Source organism: Cupressus sempervirens, chromosome 10, assembly GCF_028749045.1.
Source record: "Cupressus sempervirens isolate cs-2001-9-10 chromosome 10, ASM2874904v1, whole genome shotgun sequence".
NCBI lineage: Eukaryota > Viridiplantae > Streptophyta > Pinopsida > Cupressales > Cupressaceae > Cupressus > Cupressus sempervirens.
The window spans coordinates 690,613,880-690,632,830 of NC_143127.1; positions in this window are offsets into that span (position 1 = coordinate 690,613,880).

The window sequence follows — 18,951 nt, forward strand, 5'->3', positions numbered from 1 at the left end:
GTTGGAATTGAGAAGCTTCACATTTAGATTGTGTGTTCAAACTTGTATGTGATGAACCCATTAATTTCAGTCCACCTAGCCTTGATGGTAGTGTTGGCAAGCACCTGGCCTAGATGGCAGTGTTGGTTGCCAACTATGAAGTTTCATCTCCTTCTAGAAAAAGTAGGAAAAGATTAGATTGCTACCAACCATGTGGTCTTATCTAGTGTAGGAAGTAAAGAAATAGATTTTAGCCTTTAATCTTCTAGTATGAACCACTGACTTCTTGAAGAATCCCAGTTTTGTCTTGTAGTGAAAGATGTCTCTGAGAAGGAAACAAAAAATTGCTACCAACTGTGCAATTTTGTCTTATTGAAAAAAGTTATAATTATTCTTTATTTTATTTTGTTTTATTTTTTATTATCTATGAACAATATGGATCTTGGGATGAAACTCCCAGAAGATCATCTTTTCTATTGTATGTTGTTGTTTGAGCTCTACATGGTCTTGGGATGAAACCCTTGAGAGTTCTCATCTATTGTGCATTACTATTCAAACTCTCTCTATTGAGTTTTGTGTAATTTGAAAGCTTAAATTAGCATTGTAAAGAAATTCTATATCAATTTCAAGAGTAAATATATTCTTAAATTTATAGATGCTGGCTAAAAATGGGATGCTTTGAGACTGCATAAGCATAATTTACTGTTTCTGTTTTTGAATCGATGTTATATATAGTTATTTGTTTTGAGATTGAAATAGTTTAGAAAAAAAAAGTTCAAATCATATAGACCTTAAGGTCTTTACAGTGGTACCAAAGACAAAATCCTGCCAGTCTAGGATGTTAAGGATGATTACAGAAATGGAAGAAAAGGATAATGAAATAGAAGATTCTAAAATTGCTGGATGGTATAACAAATATCAAAAGATGAAAAATATTTTAAATTTTTCCAAATATTTATGTTTGTCAAGTAATACTATACCTATGCATGAGGTCATCACAGTCTTTGATGAGTACACAATTGAACTGGAGAAGGTCAAGGCTACTAAATCTTTTGATAGGTACCACTACACTACATAAGAAAAAGGAGAAAGGAAATGGATCTTGAATCAGGCACTCAATCAGAGTCAAAAGACTCATTCTTGAAAGAGAAAGAACCCAAGATAATGGGACTTGAAGAATTGAAGAGTACATTAGAGTCTAAAATTAAAATGTTAAAACCAAAGACATGAAAAGAGAAGTTACAAAAATGGAGCTATTCAAATCTTTGAAGAGTACCGAAAGGCAAGCAAGAGGGGTTTAAGAAACAAATTCCCTTTGACAAATTATTAAGTGTGGTCATAATATTGAGGCATCGTAAATGAACTTGATGTAGTACATCAAAAGAATAACGAAAGAAGAATCAGAAGTTAGCCTTGAAGAAGGGTTAATGAAAGAAGAAAAAAGAACAAATACTAAGATGAATCATTTTACAAGTTTGGCAAATGACAGAAAGTGGAGTAAAGAGCTCTCTACTGTAGGAGATAAACTTGGTGACATGTCTTTGTCAAAATATTTTTTACTTACATCGGTGGTGGATCTAGTGAACTATTTGAATATAGTGGATCAACCACCTTCCAAAGTGATTCCAATAGTGACCTTCTTGGGTGAGCATAGGTTGCTAAATCACAAAGATAAGAAGGTGGGACTTGTTTTTACTCACTGCATGAGTGAGTTTATAAGAACTAAAACTCCATGGGTTCCTGAGAAAGATGATAAAATAAGGGAGATCTTTCAATTGATTTTCGAAAGTTTTTATTTGTTAGGTGACATCAGATGTTTCATAATTTCCTCACTGCTATCAGGAGGATCATGACAAATACATTCATGATTACATGAGGATCATTCTAGCTTCAATTATTGCTGAAAGGGATGTTATTTCCCAGGCTATCATATCTTAGTTATTGGCTATTCAAAACCAAATACAAATTATTTCTACAACTACTTATAACTTGGTATACAATGTTTTCAAGCAATGTGAACGGAACCTGAAATCTTACTTGTTTGATGAAGAGTTAATGGAAGAGGAGTTCAAAACAAAAAATCAGTCATTTATTGTAGTCATATCCAAGGAGCAACCCTCACTTGGGAATGTAATTTTTAGACATGATAAAGATGGTATTTTAGTTAAGAATTACTTCAAAATTGGACTACTTTGATTACAAATTATTAGTATTAAGAAGAGTCGAGATGTAAAACAATACTCAAGCCCATGCCTAAAAGTAAAATATATTTCAGATTTATGCATTTGGGCCTTTCTAGAATTTGCACAAGAAAAAAGATTAGACAAATCCCTTATCGATAAGTAGAGTCAAAATGAAATAAATCCCCATGACAATATCACAAACACATAACCAGTGGTCTTGAAATCATCAATGAATTTCATAGATGAGAACTCTATAAACCATGCTGGCGACATTCTTCATTAACACTAAAGTGCAATACAATGATCTTCAACATTCAAATGAAATCTATAATTAACATATTCCTTGAATATGATAATTGGCCAAACATTTGGTATAGTTTCTAAACCTAGGTTAGATGCCAAATCATAGGGGTAAAATCTCCTTGTTTCCTCAATATGGTGGGAGAAGGAGTGAAATTGCACCCATTTCCAATTGTAGGAGGGATTAAAACTACATTTTCTCTGCCCATCAATACATGTGTAGGGGAAGAATCTTGGTACCTTTCTTTGAATCTAGTTGCGAGAGTAGCTCTCCCTTTTCCATTTGGATTAGAAGTAGGTGTAAAATCTTCTCCTTTCCTCAATATGGTAGGTGCAGAAGTGCTATCACACCCATTTCCAATTGTGGGAGGGGTAAAAACTGCATCTTCTCTTCCCACCGATACATGTGTAGGAATGAAATATTGGTACCTTCCTTTATATCTAGTTGTAGGAGTCACAGAATGATAATTATTGACTTTCTCAAGAAATTTTTGAGAAGGGATTGCATGACAACTATTCAAATGTACCTTTTGTATAGGAGAGATGTCAACTCTTTGGAGAGAAGCACTTGACATGGGCTTGGGCGATCCAACCATTGGTAGACAAAGTCCAATTTCTTGAGATCTTCCACATAGGCCATCATGGCCTTCCTTGTGATCATTAAGAGGCCTTCGTCCTCTGCCATTGCTCGCTGTTAAAGGGGGAGTTGCAACTCGCCCTCGCTGTCGCATTGTAGAGATAGGAAGCCCCTCTGCGCTCCCACCATTGATCCTGTTGCCCTTGTTCTCTTTGTTCCCCGCAAGCATGGGGGACTTTCTATGTATCATGGGAGGAATTTTAGTCCTCATTTCTAAACCAAAGAAAATGCTTGTGTAGCTTCCGTGTGTACAAAACATAACAATGAAATGGGAAACCTTTTTCATTTTGACATGTTAAGCTCGTGTTGGTCAAAATTTTGACCAACACGAGCATGGACTTTTAAAAAAAATATTTTTCCTTCCATATTCTGACCAATCTAAAACATTCTAATAGATGGTCAAAAATTTTGGTCGAAAAATGGGGTCAAATGTACTAGTGCAACTACTAGCTTATTTGACAACTTTTGGATCATTTCAACAGATGAAGTAGTATTACTAGAACTTCCCTTGGTTTGAAGTTCTCATTTCCATTTTCTAGTAGAGTTCAAGTCATCTTCAAATTTGACTGCTTTCTTTTGTGCATGTATTGAAGCCATGGGATGGGCGCTTCTCAAATCATAATTCATATATGCTGGCATTGCACTTATGAAGAATTTTTTTAGATTGCTAGTAGTGGGTCTATCATTAGTGGGGATCCTATTAGTGATCTTATTGAAAGTTGCAATGAAACCCCTTTTGAAAATAATCAAAACTAGCTAGGTTACTAAGAGGGGAAGGGTGAATTAGTAACCTCAAAACTTTTAACAAATACAACATAATCCATTCACAATTAAATCATCTAATCAATTGCATGCATGAGAAACTAAAAGATAAACATTCATAGCACATGAGAAAAATATTTGGTGACGTAGAAACCTTCCAAATAGAAAGTAAAATTGGGGTGGGGATGATACCCACCAAACTTCAATACTGTAGTATAAAGTTGGTCTATTAAGGCTTGCAATGATCACTTCTGAGTGATCTACCCTGTTAGGAGAAATTAGGATTGCTAGGTCCACCTTGTTAGAGATTTTAGAAACATACAATGAAGTATGCACTTTGTTAAAAAATTTAAGGAAAATACTATTAAGTCTACCCTGTTAAAGGATTTAAATTTGATTCACCTGTTAGGATGAAATAGTAGATCTAACATGCAACTGATTTGCTGATTAGATCCTTGACTGATCACCTCTTGTGATAGATGTAGCTTGACTGCTCCTTATAGATCTTTCTGAATACTCTGCTCTACTACTGATTTTAATTCACTCTTCTCAAAATATTACTTGTCATCATATACATATATTGGGTATGATATAATACAATACATATATACCATTCCAATTCTCATATTAACAAGGTCAGCCAAAACACAAGTTAACACAAATATTACTGAGTCAACCCAAATGTGGAAACTTGGGTTCGGAATAGCTGACTTTGTGACCTTTTGATACTTGGCATCCACTGCATTACTCAACATCATCATGCATTCGGTAGAAGTAGAGGCTTAGTCCATACTAGTCACTCAACATAGCTTCAAACTTAGTGAACATTGGAGACTCAGTAGATATAGTGTAACTCGACAAGACATGATTACTATGTTTACCTTGCTTGCACTCAGTAAACACCGCTCATCCCATCACTCGGTAGATACTAGCTTCACATCATAGTAATTGATGACTTAGTAAATACTACGAAGCTTGGTATCCACTAGCTGCTCGGTCTGAACTATTGTACTGTTGAACTCACTTGGTAACCATTGGAATGCTTGATATGAACTATTAAACTGTTGAATTTACTTGGCAACTATTCAATGCTCGGTAAACATTGGAGACTGAGTGATGAACTCAATAACCATACAAAATTATGAATAATTGTTGTCACTAATGACAAACATAACTTAATTCTAACAATCTCCCCCTTCTGCATTAGTGACAAAAACAATTATTGGCCTAAAACTTATACTAACTTTTCTATTTTTCAAATTTTTCTTTGTAATCCTATTGTATATACTTTTGAACATATCTCCCCCATATATTATATAAGGCATAGTACCATACTATATATACAAGTATCTCTTTATTATTATGTACTGTACATATGTCTCTCCACAAATATTTCTTTCTCTCCATTTTTGACAATAATGCCAAACATTTATACACACCATACTTATACAAAGACACTAAAATGTGAGAGAAACTCATAATGTACCTTGAGAATAAGAGATAATGTCTTATCCTAGTTCTCTTGCAAAATTTTGTAGGTGTGAAATGCCACTTGAAACTCTACTAAGAGTTTAATCATATGGTCTACAATTGAAAAATTGTTATCATGGATCAATTTTTTTGAATATGTAATATGTTTCAGCATTGTGTCCATGTTTGGTAGGATCATGTTTTGGATGTCTATTAATGTAGATCTGATTCTTTCTTCCTCTCTCAACAATTCAGCTTGCATGTATAATAAAAATCTAACCTTTATGTGATATGCTAAGCTTGAACTAGGGTCAAGTTGCAACTTTTGGCCACTAGCCTTTAGATCCTCGTCAATTTTATTCAATTTATCTTTTATTTGCTTAGTGTACTCAGTAACATCACAAAGTTTGGCAAAAGGAGATGTTACATTGGTAAAATAATTTTCAAGATTACCCAAAATTGAGGAAAGCTCTACATGATGAATAGAAATGTGTTGAGCAATATGCTCAAGCACCTTATTGTCAAACTTGTTCTCAACTTTTTCAATCAATTTTTCTTGACCAATAGAGTCCTCATTGAATTTATTAACTAGTTCCTCTAACTATAGCAAAATATGTTGAGATGAATCAACATCCATGCCTATAGCTTCTGTTAAAATATTCTTTGCATTCTTAATTATCCTAAATTGTTTGTCCCTTTCCTCTATGAGCTACTTTTGTCTAGCCTTCTGTTCCAAAAGTTGGCTGACAAATCCCATTTGTTCCACAATAGCATTGTCAAGATCCAACTTAGGAATTATAATCTCTTTGTCCAAGTCTATATCTTCATCAATTTCTTTTCTAGTAATCAGAAGTTTAAGAGGTTTCCTTGGTTCTACTTCTGATATTATTGCCTTGGACTTAGAAATAGAAAAAATGGTAGAAATAGTAGGGCTTGCTATGAAATCTTGAATAGGGCCTACTGAAGGAATGCTAACAGAATTAAAAATTGTAGTGTTACCAAAGATTGAAGAAATAACAAGTGGAACACTGACTGAATTACATACAATAGGAGTAGTAGTAGAAGTATTTATAGATGAAGTAATTACAAGAGCATGCAAAATTGAAGTTAACAAAATTGTAGAACTTGATGTTGTACTCACTGCTCATGTCCCTAACTTGGGAGTTGAAGAAGAAGAGGGTTGCAGTGCGATGGATGAAGTGGTAGACACTTCCATTATTGATACCTAGAGTTCAGAAGTAGCAAATAGTTATTGAGCAGATGATGTATCTATTGTAGCTGTAATCACACTTGCTGAAGCTAACTCTATGCCAAATGATGTAGTAATCTTTGGTGGAGAATGAGGAACGAAGGCTATAACTTGTGCAGCTATTCTTACTAGATCATTCTCTTCTTCTTCTCCATCATTGTGTTCCTCATTAGCTTCTTCCTCCTCTTCTTCACCATCCTTCATCACTGCTTGATAGTCCCCAACATCAATGGTGACACAAGGTGTGTTATCATCTTCATTGTCACTATCATCATCATCATCTTTGATCTCCACTAAATCTTCACTCGGTTTGTTTAAATGATAAACATTTTTCCACATAGTAGTAGCATCTTTAACTACATGCTCAATGTCTTTGACCAAGATCAAATAGGTATAAAATTTGATCATCATTTTACCTTCATTATCCTTCATTACTAATTTATCCTATGCATTAGTAAGACTCGGTAGCAATTGTCTCAGAGATTGCTCATATATTTCTTTTGTTGTCTTCATAGCTGATTCTCATCTAGGTTTCAATCTTGCCAATAATTCATTAGAATTCTGAGGGGCAATTTGATTTGGGGAATATTTCCACTTTCCCATCTTAGTTAGCACTAGCTCCTTAATCTGCATTTTCTCAGCATCAATTCTTGTTTCATACTTTTAAATCTTTGAAATTTGTAATACCTAAACCTTCTAATTGCTTCAATCTCTCTTGGAAGGTGTGTGGGGGCTTACTAAATACAATTTCACTACCTCATTTCTTCTTGGATCTTCTTGTAAACATAACTGTGGAGGCCTTAGGTGGCTTGGTGATAACCACCTTGCCTTTGTTTTTCATAGGCTCTTCCTCCTTTTTAGATTCTTCTTCTTCATTCTCATATTCTTCATTATCTTCTCCTTTTCCCTCGCTAAGCATAATAGGGGCACTTGTAGATTTTAGCTTTGCTATCTTCCTCTTACCTTTTCTTACCACTTGAGGTAGCTTGATCTCAAGCTCTATTCTAGCCTTTGCATCATCATATGTTCCAAAGATAGGTAACTTTGGATATACTAGCTCATTCACCAGGGCTTCAATTATCTCTTTGGTTTTCATCAATATTAACCTCATAGGGAAGAGGTTTCACCCATAGAATTCTAGGCCTAATTTCTTCAATATATACCCTATCATAGTCAACCATGAAACAAACATCATCCTTGTAGTCTTCAAATCATTTAGGTGGAATCCAAAATCTATTGTTCATCTTCTCTTTAAAAGCTTCAAAATAGTTGTCCACTATACTGTCAAAATTCTCACCCATTTCTGCAATAAACTCATTGATTTGATATAGAATTGGAGTATCTTTTATCCATACCACTGATCCTTTAGATAGGAAAAACTTTTGTACATAAAAGAACAAATAGGTTAACAAAGAGCCAAATTTACATGGATTATTCTTTGATGTCCTGATAATTTCTATGTTCTTGTTAAGCTATTTCAACATTAAATCTGCCAAATCAAATTCCAAGTTCTTCTTTACAAGTTTGTATGCCAAGTCCATAGCCTCACAGAGCACACTGTTCATTATGGGAAATGATATGAATACCAAACCTAAGTTCCACGTCAGATACATTACTGATCTTTAGTCCTCTACCATCCCATTTAGCTAGGGTTTTCTTCTATAGCTCATCCCAACCTAGGGTTTTAGTAACATTAACCTTATTAAGCATGGGGAGACCAGTGATTCCATGAATCATCTTCTTTGTTATCAAGATGGGCTGCCCTAACCACAACTAACCATTGTGCACTTAGCTCAAAATATACCTAATCAACTTGATTTGGAAGTTTCTTTGCAAGTGCAGAATGTGGTTCAAGCCTTTCTCCTAAAAGTGTTTATGCTCGGGTTTGAGGGTTCCATCCACACACAATTCTCCTAAGGTACTATCCATTTCTAGGGTTCCAATTTCTTGAATAGCACATTTAAAATGAGTACGAATATTGTTTATGAGGAGTACCTTTGGTGGAATTATAAACTGAGCTCCATTAGAGTTGAGTGATTCCACAATTGCTAGCACTAGCTTGAAGTATGGAGTCTTCCATTCAACACCACAAACAAAAATCTCTGAACCTTTCTTTGCCTTGCTGCTACTACTGGTGGATGCCATGATTTTTCATTATATTGATAAAATCTCCTTCAAAATTTTGTGGCAAACTATGCTCAAGATCGCTTGGATGCTCTGAAAATCACTTTTCTTTGGATAGACTAAATTTGCAATGAAAATGAAGTCAAAACTCTTCCCTTTTGATGAAAATTCTCCATTAATGCTTGGTATGATGTGAGCCATAATGATATAGTGTTTGACAGACTATCATCCACTATCTATCCAGATAACTCAATAGAACCTTGTAACTCGGCAACCAAAAAATTTTTTTTACTCCCGACCTTGCTCAGTATGATCTAGCCTCACTTGGTGAAGACTGGTGTTAAACTTCTATGATCCCTTTGTATCTATAATACTAATTTGGATCTTTTTCTTTCATTCATTGGAACTGCTTAAGATGTGTCTTGTGGATGTATTTCTAGTCCTTCTTTGAGAACCGAATTGGAAATGATGGAGTCACCCACTTCTTCAGTGACATGACCATCATTTGAATTGGATTGCTCGGTAGATTTAGGAATCCACTACTATCTCATCTATTTATCAATGTTATCAGCTTTGGCTTTCTTTTCATCTTCAACTTTACCTATATTCATGCAATTCTTAGTTATATGACCAAGTTCAATACATGTATAACATCTTATTGTTGTATCTTTCTTTCTCAAGTGATGCCTTGCACAGTTTATGCCAATGTGTCCATAGTCTCCACAGTAATGACATCTACACCAAGTATTGTAGTCCCAACCAAATATTGCCTTTAAAAATTGTTCAGCTAGATTGAATGGTTTAGATCTACATTCAGATGCCTTGTGACCTTGTTTCTTGCATTTGTGACATTTACCTTCAAACTTTGGTTTCTCCTTGCATTCATTAGCTTTATGACCATGCTTAGTGCAGTTGTAACATTTTCCATTGAATTTTTCCTTTCCATTGCTTCAACATTTGTTTGATGTATGACCTATCTTACTACAGTGATTGTAAGTAGGTCTTTGATTACTTTGAGCACCTTGTTTGGAGGATTCACCTTCTTCTTTGAATCCAAGTCCTGCTTTACCCTTTTGCCTAAAGAGATTCTGATCACTTTGTTGACTCAATTGATCCATGCCTGCTTGGGATCTCATTATTATTTCATTGAGTTACTTTTCAGAATTCAAATCAGCTTTCAATCTTTCATTGATTTGTCTTTCAGTGCTTAAATTTATTTCTTAACCTTTCATTTTTAGATCTTAGACTCATGATTTCCTCATTTGCACTAGAGAGCTAATTGATAAGACTTTCTTCCTGAAAGGATTGATTTTAAGTTTCATTGTTCCTTGCTTCCAAGTCTTCACTTTCCTTATTCCTTTGTTCCAAGATTTCACACAAGCTTATTGACTAAATTTCTTATTCTCTTTTTAATTTTATTACCTTTCTTGTAGGGATCCATTCTTTTCTAGGATTTCTTTGATTGACTCATTTGCTCCATCTAAACTGCTTGAAGGGAAAAAGTCTTCAATCTTTTCTTCAACATACTAGTGATCATTCATCTATTTTTCAAGTTCCTTCGTTCTTTTTAGGGATTGGAAAAGACTCTCTTTTGCTTCCTTGAGTTGAGCTATGGCCATCTCCAGATCTAGGTTCTCATTGTTAATAGCTTTGTCAAGTTTGAATATCTCCATTATCCTTGATCTTTGCTCAAGCTATCAAACTTTATCCTGAGAACCACAAAGCTCTAATACTAATTGTTGGAAATAATGAAGACTAGTTAGGTTACTTAGAGGGGAGGGGTGAATCAGTAACCTCAAAATTTTTAACAAATAAAACATAATCCATTCACCATTAAATCATCTAATCAACTACATGCATGAGAAACTGAAAGATAAACATTCATAGCACATGAACACAATATTTGGTGACCTAGAAACCTTCCAAATAGAAAGTAAAACTAGGGTGGGGATGATACCCAAAAAAATTCAATACTACAGTATAAAGTTGGCATGTTAAGGCTTACAATGGTCACTTCTGATGATCTTCCCCGTTAGGAGCAATTAGGACTACTAGGTCCATCTTGTTAGAGGTTTTACAAACATACAATGAAGTATGCACTCTGTTAAGAGATTTAAGGAAAAGACTGTTAAGTATACCCTGTTAAAGGATTTAAATTTGATTCACCTATTAGGATGAAATAGTAGATTTGACCTACAATTGATTTTCTGATTAGATCCTTAAAATGTTGATCACCTCTTATGATAGATGTAACTTGACTGCTCCTTATAGACCTTGTTGAATACCCTGCTCTGTTGTTGATTCACATTCACTCTTCTCAAAATATTACTTGTCATCATACATATATATATATATATATATATATTGGGTATGATATAATACATTACATATATACCATTCCAATTCTCATATTAACAAGGTTGGCCAAAACACAAGTTAACATAAATATTACTAAGTCGGCCCAAATGTGGAAACTCAGGTTCTAAATAGCTAGCTTAGTGACCTTCTAATACTCAGCATCCACTATATTACTTAGCATCATCATGCATTTGGAAGTAGTATAGGCTCGGTCCATACTAGTCACTCAACATAGCTTCAAACTCAGTGAACATTGGAGACTTGGTAGATATAGTGTAACTTGATAAGAACTGAATACTATGTTTACCTTTCTTGCACTTGATAAACACTGGTCATTCCATCACTCAATAGATAGTAGCTTCACATCACAATAACTGATGACTCAGTAAATACTGTGAAGCTTAGTATCCACTAACTACTCAGTCTAAACTGCTGCACTGTTGAACTCACTTGGTAACCATTAGAATGCTTAGTATGAACTACTATACTATTGAAATTACTTGGCAGCCACTGAATGCTCAATAAACACTAGAGACTGAGTGATGAACTCGATAACTATATAGAATTATGAATAAGTGTTGTCACTAATGACAAACATAACTTAATGCCAACAACCCCTCATACTCATGGCAGGTTGCTTTTTAATAGATTTCAATTGCATTTCCACCATTTTGAATCTTGTTTTGAAAGCCATCCTCATTATGTCCCAATTTGTGATTGAACCATCATCTAAATGATAAAACCAATATGCCACATTCTCTACCAAAGTTTCTATAAATAATAGTACAACTACATCTTCATGAGATATTCCTAGGATATGAGTAGCTATAAAAAAATGCCTTAATATGTTCATCTATAGTAACTTGACCATCACTTGAAAACTTAGGGAAATTCTACCTTGAAAAGGATGGGAGTGGGTGATAAGTTTTTAGTGCTAACATACCTATCACTACAACCCAAGGAGTAGCCATGATTATTCTAGCAAGGTATGATGAGAAGTTGATAACTAGAGAAGCAATTCCTTTATGCAAGGCCAATACTTAGCAAGTAGTATGTGAAGAACTTTGATTTCTATTAGGTGAAGGTGGTCTGCTCCAACTTTTATTTTTACCTTTTTGCTTGGGAGTGTCTAATATGGGGAAACTGAGTTCTCTAAGCTTTTCAAAAACAAGGTCTTTCCCACCTTGTTCTTTAGCACTTTTAAGGAACCTTTCTTATTCTAGGATGCTAGATTAATCTTGCCTCTAGGCTTCACATTCTACTTTTCTTTTTGCACTCTTTAGATTTCTCTCCTTTGAACAACTCTTTCTAGTTCTTCAGCCTTATATTCTTCTTCTTACAATACTTGGCTAGCATTTTTGTAGTGCTTTGCAATCCTTTGATTTCTCCAAAGAAATGTGTTAAGGGATGAAATTATATCTTCCTAGTTGTCTTGGAAATAGATTAGGTTGGAGTACTGGGACTATGTTCTCATGAGGTAGTACCTTTTTCCCTTATGTTATAGGTTTATTAGTCAAGCAATTGTTCATCTCCCCAGCAGAGTCACCAAAAATCTGTTGGTAAACAAATTGTTCTTTTGAACTAATTCTTTAAATTTCCAAATTTGAGAACAATATCAAGTTACATAGTTAGAGAGTTTCTTTTGAAAAGACTAACTTTCCTCTAAATTCTTAGGTACAGCTCCCTATTACAAGATGATCTGCAATGAATTATGTTTTTTTCTAACTTTAAAATGGGGTGTGTTCTTAACCTAGGAATAGGAGAGGTAAATTGAGCTAGGCCTAAATAGGTACTAACTTAGGAAAGAAATGGGATTTAAGATTGATTAAGTTTATGAATTCACACATCTTATGAATCCACAAGTCTTAACAATTCAACAATGCATACTAACTAACTAAACTAATACAATAGGAAATTAATTGAGAAAAAAAAACTAACTTGAAGGAAAACAAAAGGGGATTTCTCCTGAACCTATGATGACAATACTATCATATTCATTTGCTACCTCAAAATAGGGGAATGAAGCTCTATTTTTTCCTTGTTTTAATCTAGATGAAAGAGAAAATATTCAATAAACATAAAACCAAATGGAACAGAAAATAATTGACACAAAATACCATTCAATTGGCTCTACAACATCAAGTATTTCACACCAAAAATTAGCCAACCTTTTACTAATCTTTCATTTCAATACATATAGGATTTTGAGATGAGCACTATGAAGGAAGTTTAATCAATTCATCTCTTCAAAAATGATAGATGGCAAGAAGCCAACTTACCTATTACAATCATCACATGAAAATATGACTTGAGTTTCCTGCTTCACTCTTTACCAATTTTTCTGAAGTGTTTATCTTCTTAGAGCTGGAAGATGAGTGCTTGGACATTGGTAGTAGTGGGATCACTAGTAATAGGCATTCTAGAAATTCTTGCCAATGGGGTGACCAATTTCCTAATCAATCTATTCAATTCTTGGATTTCTACCTTCATCCTAACCTTTGACAATTTAAGGCTTTATAGCTATCCTTCAATCACCTCATTTGTTGACTTCCATAAGCTAACCTTAGTGTCATGTCTAGCCTCCCCAAGATCCATAGAATGTAAGGAAAAATCATCAGTAGACATATCCTTGATTCTTCCTTCTTTGGTAGGCTTTGCAATCTCCATTGTTAGATGCTCTATTTTAGGATCTTGTCCAAGAATGAACAAGGTCTTCTACTTTTTGACCTTTCTCAGTACTAATCCAAAGCAGATATCAAGAGATAATGTATCATTGTCGGGGGCTCCTTCATCTTTCCTCTTGCTGTAGTAGCAGAGTGGGAAATAGAATAAGAAAGGTTTATGTTTTGTGTGTTTTAAATTTAATGTTTTCAATAAACATCCTACATGTGGTGGCATACCTAAAGTAGTAGTTCAATGAGCTCTCCAGATATAGCCACCTAGGACCGAGTGTAGATTCTTTAAATTAGAATAGTTTTAATGATTGTCAGATTCCAATAATAGGTAGTAGGCAGTTTCGGATTCTTATCCTTTTTTTGGATAGAAGATGGAAAAGAAACATGTGGCCTACTGCATGATTGTCAGAGTCCAATAATAGGTAGTTGGCAGTTTTCAGTTTCTTATCCTTTTCTTGGATAGAAGATGAAAAACCGTTTCTCATCCTTTTCTTGGAAAAGGAGAGTCAGTTTAATAAGCCGGTTGGCTATGTAAGGGAGGCATATTTGAATTTGGGAGGAAAAAAAAAAAATTTAGTTTTTGCATTGCTTCTCTCTCATCTTGGAAATTGATATCCAAAAGAGAGTACTCGAAGAGGAAGAACTTTGGAATGATTTTAATTTCTGTAAGTTTAGATGCTGTGTCCTATTTTATATCTTGTCATTGTGAAATCATCAATTTTTTGGGAGCAAATACAATAAGTCTTTTTTGTTCATGCAAGAATCGGTGATCTAAAGTTGCGATTTGAATTTGAATGTGATATACGGTTTGAGGTTGTGGTTTTTCAAACATAGAGTTTTTCAATCCAATTGCACCCGACTATTATCCATGCAGAGAAGTCCATGAGGAGGGTGTTGTAGAAAAGTCTCCATGAAATGGTGAGGGAGCGGTTCCAAAAATCCATGGTGGCCATTCATCTACTGTTTAAGTTATTAGCTACGGAGAATTCTCTGTTCATATACACCTATAGCCGCTGTACATCTGCAATGAAAGAAAGTTTGATTCAGCTGCAGGCCGTAGGGTGTTGTTAGATTGGACTTTTGGTTTTCTTTAAAATTTTCTCCATTCGTAGCTTAGTAGATTATGAAAAGATAGAAAGCCTTTAAAAAATGGTTGTAAAAGAATGTGCAGATATATATAAATTGAATAATCCAATCTTGAAGTCGATTCGAGTACGATCCTGGCTGATTGATGTACGTGCCTCTTGAAGTATTTCAGTTGAGTGATTATTCCTCCTGGGCTTTCCAAGGTGTGGCTCTACATCACCTCTTCCTATTTTTGGCTAGTGTCTTCCAACCATGAATCTATGCCTATCACCTTAGAGGTAGTCCCAAGGGAATCTATGATAAACATCTTTCTCTTGACCAGGGTGATTGTTCTTGCAGTTAGAAAGAAAGGATTCTTCATGGCTTATGAAATGAGCTTTGAAGAATCTTGGTCCTTATCTACCTCTAAAGTCTTCTTTATTGCCTCATTAGATTTAGTAGACTCATTATCACTACTTCCTCCATCTCATAAATTAGCTACTTGTAGTTGACGACTACTCAATAGGATAAGTGCAACACGTACAGATGGAACTAGGCTACTCTGAGATGAGAGGACCAGAGTAACTACACCATATTTCAAATCTTCTACCTTCTCCTTAGTTTTTGGTTGAGTTATGATCACTAGGAGAGAACTATCTTAGCAAGTCTTAGCCAAAGGAACATTTTTGTTAGGAGGTAGATCACCTCCAATTGATGGTTGAGCTGATCCTTGAGTGATCACAAAAGTTGCACTTGATGTGCCACCTTGAGAGGAGGAAGTTGTTGTAACTACTAGAGAAGCTTGATCAAACATACTTTTACTTTAACTACTTCTAGATATGGTCCATTTGACCCATTTCTTGGTCCTTTTGATAATATGGGTCATCATTATATCTATCTCCTCTCCTGCATCTTCATAAGGTTCTGAGCTTATCAAAGTACCTCTTAGCTTGGTTAGATAAGTATTACTATACATGTCTGACCATAATCTTCTATTCCTTCTACATCAATATATATTTTATGCATTTTTACTTGATCAACTATCAGCTTAGTGAAAGCATGATCACAACTCTTGAACTCATCTTTGCAATCGACCCAATAGTCTTCAATGGTGATAATGTGTTTGATCAAACTTCCAATCTACAACACCTCCTTTGCATACCCATTTAGATCAAACATGGGCCTCAAGACTTCATATATCTCCAACTTATACTTTATTTTAAACACCTTTAGTATGTTCTTGTCATCAAAATGGGTTTCATAACTAAAAGCTCCCACCTTCATCAGGAATTTGTACCCTTTCTTCTTCAAAATCCCACTTAGCATATTCACTTGAGTAGCCTGATGCATGATCTTGATCAACATGATTATATCACTGGGATATCTCACTAGCTTTAAGGGGATACCATCAAAAGCTACAAGGCACAAATATGAGAAGGATGAGAATTTGATGAAATAACTCCCAAATTGACTAATGGCCACCATGGATTTAGGACTTAATCTCCTCTCTAGACATCACTGGAGCTCTCTACAAATTCTCATTTTGAAAGCATCATTAACTCTTATATACTCTAAATAACTATTTTCCAATTGTAAGCATGGGTAGAACTCGTAAGACTTCACATCATCAGGAAAAATTTCCAACTTTGGGGGGCCTGACCATAATTGTAAAGAAGCTAACATATAAATGAGGAAAAAGGACATATGCAATGTGTTGCAAAACTTTGTAGCACAAAGAGCATTGGAGAAAATCTTGCTTACCTCATGAGCCTAATCAATATATTGGGTGTCAGAGCTAATGACTTGCACCAAAAAGAAACATTTCTCAACAAAATTTGAAGCTTCTACCTCACCTTTTAGGTTGTGTAAGAGGACCAAGATATCAACAATCTCAGATTTAAGATTAATCCCAAAGTCTTAGGAACCTTACTCTTGGCGCTTTGTGGTTTTTGGAACCATGACTGCATGATTTGCTTCCTCCATATCATCTTCTTCATAGAGAACTTAGAAATAGCTCCTCCAAATGTCAAATGTGAGAATTCCTCTCATTCTAGAACTTGAAGGCAGTTCACCACAGTTTACCTATCGATGGAAATCAATACTATGTCATTTGGTAGCAAAATTTTTCTGGTGTCTAGGTTGTAATGATTTATATATTCATGGTTTAACTCTAGGGCCTAGACTATAACCAAAAAACCAGCTACCTTGACCAACCCACATCATCAAAGCTTCTTAGTAATGGGACAAATCAAGTATGACCTCACTCTCTTTTGAAAATCTTGAATGCTATAGAAATAAAGAGAGGTATCCATGAAATTTTGAAGTGAAGACTTAATTTTGTTCAACCCGTTGAAACCCACAAATTTGGTTGCAATTCTTTTTCTGAATTTGAATTTTGAATCAAGAGAATGAGTGGAATAGCTAATGCACAAATAATTTCTTTTTGGAAAAGTTATGCACATTAACAAAATAATAGTTCAAGAAATAGTAGTAGTTTGTCCAACTATTGATGTTTCCATATATATGGGAGCTTTGATCCATTCGTTGATCTCTAGAATTTATGTCACACAAATAAATTAAAGGAGAGTTCTATTGAAATAGTAAATGTGTTTTTTTAATGGATATCTTGGGGTCTTTTCACTATTCTATTAGCCCAATGGTAAGTTTCCATCTCCCCATACTTATTTCCCATTTTCCTTTAAGTTTCAAGAAGTTATCAATACAGTACTCCATGGGAAAATATCTGCTGAGTTGAATTCTAGCACATTAACTCTTTCTTTCTATGGTTAAATTCTTTCTATTATCATCTTGAGATGTCTTATGCACAAATTGTGGGTCCTATCTACTTACTAGCTTGATTTTCTTGAAAATCTTTGAAATTTTCTTCATGGGTTGAAAACCCATTGAGGAGAAGACAATTTGTATTTTTCTGCCAATGCTTCTCTTTTAATTTAACCTTTGGACCATTTTTTTTTGGGCTTAGAAATTTCTAAAGGAGGTGCAAAATTTTTGTAGAGGCCCACTTATTGTTTCTTTTCCTTCAGATTTGCCTTTTGCAAAAAACCAACTTCATAGGTTGAAAATCCACCGAGGAGAAGTTCATTCTAGGATTTTTGCTGAGAATGATTGATGAGGCTAATTATTGCCTTTATTTTATGATAATTTTAAAATACTATATTTTAACATTGCCAAGACATTTGTGAACTTATGTTTAGGTAAACCTATGATTAAATCTAGTTAGAACCATTAACCTATGGGTAGATAGTATGTCATATTTTGCCAATGTTATATATAATGCAATATTTCATATAACCATCAAAATATTTTTTCTAATATTTAAATTTAATTTGATTATGCTTGTTTGCAAATATTTCTACATTATGAATAACTTGATAGGGAAGAAGCTAGAGATGGTCGACAACATTCAAGGAGGAAAATTAAAGTCTACTCACGATGGAAGAACCATAATGGTATCAGAAGACAAGACCGCTACAAAGAAGGAGCCATTATTTCATGAATGTAGGGATGAAAAGTTGTTATATTTTGTTTGTGTTTATTACTATGTTGACTTGGTTATTTAGACTTTATTGTTTGTTATGTGAACTATTATGTTTCCTTCTTTTTCTCTGGTAGATTTGTAATCATTTTGTTTTTAGTTTTAGAATAAGTATCGACTCTCTATTTATAGGGATTGGATCAATATTTATGAAAAGAAACTATTGACTCTCATGGTGAATTATTTCTATAGTTTTTATGTGTTGTTCTCATGTAAGAAATTTTTGAGCATAATGAAATAATCTTTAGTTTACATTTTGTGTTAGTAGATTAGTAGAAGCTGACCAAGGGGGCCCACTTGGGAGGTGGATTAGACTAGACTAGTGTATATTTACTTCCAACATTTTTAGTATTTCAAGTAGAAGTTGTAAGTTTCTTCCTATAGAATCATACTTTGTGAGTGTTCCTGCAACATCTGTGAGAAAAGCTATAGTGAATGGTCCGAGTTGGAATATAGGTTAACATTTAATTGCATTTTCAGCATTCATTTTAGTAAAGAGTTAAATGTATTAGTTTTCTACAACATTAGTGTAAGTTCTTGTTAGAGTGGGATTGTTGTTGCACCAACAGATCAATCTATCAATACCCAATACA